Genomic DNA, 5,324 nt, shown 5'->3' with positions numbered 1-5,324 from the left:
TTTGCATATTTATCAAGAAGGGAATAAAGTTGCAGATTTTTTAAATCAAATTTGGGTTGTGATGAGGTTAATGTCTCTACTTTTCATCCTTTATCTTTTATTGAGAAATACAAGGTTCTAAAAAATCTTATTCAAGATGACTTGGAAGCCTCTATCCACTTGGCATCTGAAGTTCATGCTTCAAGTGCCTAGTAGATGATGAGTCTAATTGGAAGATAATTGATGCTGAGTAATGCAAATTAATATCAGATGCTAAGAGAGTCTTTAGGTGCCAAGCTGAGTAAGTTATATTTTGGTGCCGAGTAAGCTATGTTCTTGCATCAAATAAAGAAAAATTATATTAGCTGCCGAGTTGGTCAATTCACATAGTTGGTTGCTGAGTTCATCAAGAAGGTAATTGTAGTGGAGTAAAACTGATAAGTATTAGATGCATATGTTCAGGTGATGAGTGGGGTAGAATTGTATTAGGTGATGAGTGGGGTAGAATTGTATTAGGTGCTGAATTGTCCAAAAAACATAGCTGATCATGGTCTAGTTTGAATGTGATATATGCGAAGTGAAATATAACAGGTGCCAAGAATATTTGATATCCTTTAGGTGCCGAGTTAAGGTGCTGAGTTAAGGTGCTAATCCTATTCTAGTTTGATTTTGATATATGCTGAGTGAAAAATAACAGGTGCTGAGAATATTTGATATCCTTCAGGTGTCGAGTTTAGGTGTCGAGAAAGTCTTTAGGTGCTGAGCTGAGCAAGTTGTATTCTGGTATCGAGTAAGCTATATTTTGGCACCGAGTAAAACATAATTATATTAGGTGCCAAATTGATCAGTACACATAGTTGGTTATCGAGTTCAACAAGAAGGTAATTGAAGTGGAGTAATTCTGATAAGCATCAAATGCCTATGTTCAGGTGCTGAGTGAAGAAAAATTATATTAGGTGCCGAATTGCTCAGAAAACATAGCTGATCCTATTTTCATCATATATGTTGAGTACACAATGGAAGCTGAGCTAGAATCCCTTTATGTGCTGAGTCATAGATAGTGTCGAGCAAGATATAGTAGGTTCCAAGTAGATGAGACCAATATGTGCTGAGTAACTCAGGATCCAATAGAAGCCAAGCATTGCAAAGTTAATAGGTGCCAAGTAACTCAAGAATTATATAGGTGCTGAGTGACACAGTAATTCTATAGGAGCCGAACAACCAAGAAACATAGTGGATGCTAAGCAATCCAGAATAGATAGTGTCAAGCATTAGTATTAATGTAGGTAATTGAAGTTGAGTATTGTTGATTTAGGTGCTGAGTGAAGCAAAACTAATATAAGGTGCAAAGTTTAGAATGATTGTTTCATGTGTCGAGCAAAGTAGATTTTTTAGATGCCGAGTCAAGGTCATACGTATTAGGTGTTGAGTTGCCTGGAAATAGAGTACGATTCAAAGCTCAGTAATGTCATATGATTTTATCATAAGTATTTATGATGACATGATATGCACAGTATATTTTGAGTGTTTCAAATCTGATTACTCTTCAATGACATTTAATTTCTATTTCTGTGATTTGATTTCCACATGTGGCTAAATTTGAGTCATTAAAATGCATCGTCATTAGTACTTTTTCCAACTCTTTCAAGGACATTTTTTGTGCAAACATAGATGGCTTATATCATTTTGCACTATGTAATTTATTTCTTAAGGAATGACATCTTCAATTACCATATATGCAAGAGCTCAATTCTGTGATCTCTACTCATGTTTGTGTTACAAGATGAGTTCTGGGTGGGATATCACTCTGGCTCATGGAATGTGTTCTAATAGTATTTTTCTGGCATGCCAAAGAAGTTTTGCATATGCTTGCCAATGGCATTGGAGGAAATTGTGTTATCGAATATTATTTTGGATGAGGTATTGGATCAAATGTTTATTATTTCTTCACTCACAATCTGAAGAGCTATTTGGTATATCATCAGTGAAGAATTTTTATATCCTTCGACACTTTTATTTTTATATCGGTCTCAGCTCATTTCAATTTTCCTTTCCAATGCTATAGATCTCCTGTAGTCTCTTAAAATGCTTCAAGCTTTGGCCCATAAGTTAATCCGACCTCACTTCTTGGGTGATAACAAATTGATTTTGGCTTTGCAAAAGTATGACTTATGGAATGAAGAGGCATTAGTTGGTGGTTTGTTCTCACATTTTTAACTCCTACACTATCATGAATTTTATGTTGTTTTTGAGGAACTTAAGCATGTTATTGACACTAGCAGTTTAATTTATTTAAAACATGCTTTGCCACCTGAACCAAGATTAATGGGTGTTCATTTGGTAGAATGAATAAAGATGGTGGGTCAGGCTATGATTGATTTGCAGAAGGAAGCTAATGTTTCAAACTTTAGGGATATGAATGTTTCTTCTATGCAGCCGATTGAATATAATTTTTGGGATTTAATTGATGAGGTTAACTCAGATTTGGATTGGATTCATGGCACTTCAGAGTTATGTTCTGGTTGGGGACCTATTCCTGGTGGGCTTGGGTCAATTGAAGGTGGTTTTATGTCTGATTGGGAAGATTTGTAAGATAAGTGCTAATTGCTAGGATAAGTTTGTCATAAAGACAATTGTTGGAATAGTCCAAAGAAATCAATGTCAAGGTACTCTCTAGTTCACCGTTGGGTGGTAGTTGATACACCCCTTGTAATTATTTTCTTAAATTATATAAATCTATGTATATATTAGGGATGATGCTAGGTTTTCTTCACTAATTCTTTCCTAGTTGACCTCGTTGAATCAGACTTAATTATAAAATATTACAGTGGCTTGCCACTTTTACCTTTTAAAAAAAAAACTATCCTATGTCTATCCTAAGATTTCACCTAATAAACTTTACTACCATAACTTTACACATAGTAATGCATTGAAGAAGTGATTTTATCACATATGGATGTGGAAATTATTATTATTTTTTTATTAATTTAAACATGTCAACTTCAATAGTTATGTCTTAAAGTTTTATGGGTGAAGATTTTTGTGGGGAGGAGAAATTGAAATAGAATGTTTGGTATTTATTTTTATTTTATTTTTAGTAATGAGTGGTACTTAATTTTAGCAAATGATAAAATAAGAAATCTAAAATATCTTAGAATTAGATTGTTAGTTGTTATTTATTTTATTTAATTGTGTTGTCAAATTACTGTTTGTTTAATTAGTATTGTTTTAGTTAAGTTAATAAAATTAAAACATAATAAAACCATTAAATAGATTTAGTAATTTATTAAGAATGTTTTAGTTTAATTTTATTGTTGTTTCTATCATTAATCTATGAGGTTTGAATTTTATAGTTAGTTTTTAGTTAGTTGTTTGTTAGCTTTAGTAAGTTAAGTAAATAAAGTAAAGTTAGAAATAGTTTAGTTTAATTTAGATTTAGTTTTAATTTATGTTTTTAATAGTTAGTTAGTTAGCAGATATAGTATATTGTTTTTTATGAGTGTAATATTTTAAAGCTAAATAAAAATAATATTATATTAGATTAATTTAATCTAATTTAAATATATATTATTTTTGTCATGAAAGATTTAATTAATATTAGTAATATTTAGAAAGCAACTGATAAAAATTAGATTGATTGATATTAAGATAGTGAGATTTAAGATGGATTTTTTTTAAATGAGATAGTATGTTAGTTAAGTACTAATTGGATTAGTTAATATTTGATTTCTGGTTAGTATTATTTAATGTTATTTAATCGAGACAGTGTTTTTTTTTTTTTTTTTTAAAGGTGGTAATATTGTTTTTTATAGTTATTAATGTTTTAACAAAGACTGAAATAATAACTTTAACTAAATAGGAATTTTAATTTCTATGACTAAAATAGATTTGATAAAGTTAAATTTAAAACTAGGAAAAATAATCTATTAGAATAAGAAAAAGTTAGATTTATTTTCATATGTTGATTTAACCTATGAAATGCAAGTCATGAATAATTTATTGTTCAAGTGATTAATGATTTTAATTAGTTAAGAAGTCCCTTTTTATATTGGGAAAAAGTAACGAGGTAACTTAACAAACATCTTGAAAGGATATAACTTGCTCAACTAAGAGATATACTGAGACACAAAATGAAATATGAAACCCTAGAAAACCTAATGTGCTTTGTGTGTGTGTTTAGTCAAACTTGTTTTAACATAGTAGATTAATTAACCTTAAAAAAACAAAAAAAAGAATCATGTATTTACCCCATTATTTTGGGCATAACAGTAATGACAATGATATTAGGTTCTCTTCCCTAATGCAAGTGAATTGTGGAAAGATTTATTTGAGTTCAGTAATCAATTTCTATGTTTGAAATGATGCACTTCCTTATAGTTCCACCATAATTTTGAACGTTAGACAAATATGTTTATAACCATATTCAAACTATTGCATTATACCTTATAAATCACCCCAACCCATAAGGAAATATAAATTACCATATAAATAGACATAGGTTGATACATTAACTAGAAAACCCATTTTTAAAAAAAAGGCTCTCACAAAAATATTTTCCAAAAAAAAATGGAAGAAAAAGGCACCTACAAGATGTTGTCTTTTGTATGAGAAAAATAATTAAAATTTCAAAAATTAAGAAAGCCCATACTTTAAAGGTTATTATTGCATTCCTAAAATCCAAAGGCAAAATAAATATATATTGACTAAAATCTTTTAATTTAACCTCTAATATATTCTACCCTTTTTCCCACCTATAAAACTTTAAACATTTGCTCCCTCCCCCACTTGTCCATGCGTTGAAGATAGAAATGTTGCTCACATCTTATGCCACATGGTCCATGTCCTTCCTATGCCTCATGGAATAAGTGGTCATTGGTTTTGAGGAGAGGGTAGGCATTTCAAGTTTAAAATTTTAAATAAAAAAGGACTCCACCTTTTATGTCTTTTCTTCCCTCCTTGTTGACTTACCTTGTGTGGATGTGACATATTTTTTTAAATTTAAAAAGAAAAAAAAGATGGCAAAGAGTTTGGTTTTAATGGCACATGGTCAACCATTCAAACTTTATTGATTATTTCCCCACCAAAAGTTATGCTAGGATTCTTATTTAATGTAGCTCCAAACATTTTTATTACTCACCCTAGAAAATAGGGAGTAGGGGTAGAGATAAATTAGTTTAGTTAGTAAGTTTGGTAATTTAATTAGAAAGTTTAGTAAATAGTTAAAATAATTTAGATAGTGAGTAATGAAATTAAATTAGTAAGTAAATTTAAATTAGTATGGGTTAAAACAAAGTAAAGTAAATTAATAGTTAATGCTTCTAATTAAGTTAGTAAATGGTTAAGTT

This window comes from Cupressus sempervirens, chromosome 9, assembly GCF_028749045.1.
Source record: "Cupressus sempervirens isolate cs-2001-9-10 chromosome 9, ASM2874904v1, whole genome shotgun sequence".
In the NCBI taxonomy this organism is placed as follows: Eukaryota; Viridiplantae; Streptophyta; class Pinopsida; order Cupressales; family Cupressaceae; genus Cupressus; species Cupressus sempervirens.
The sequence above is the reverse complement of the archived record's forward strand: the minus strand, read 5'-3'. Positions refer to the sequence as shown.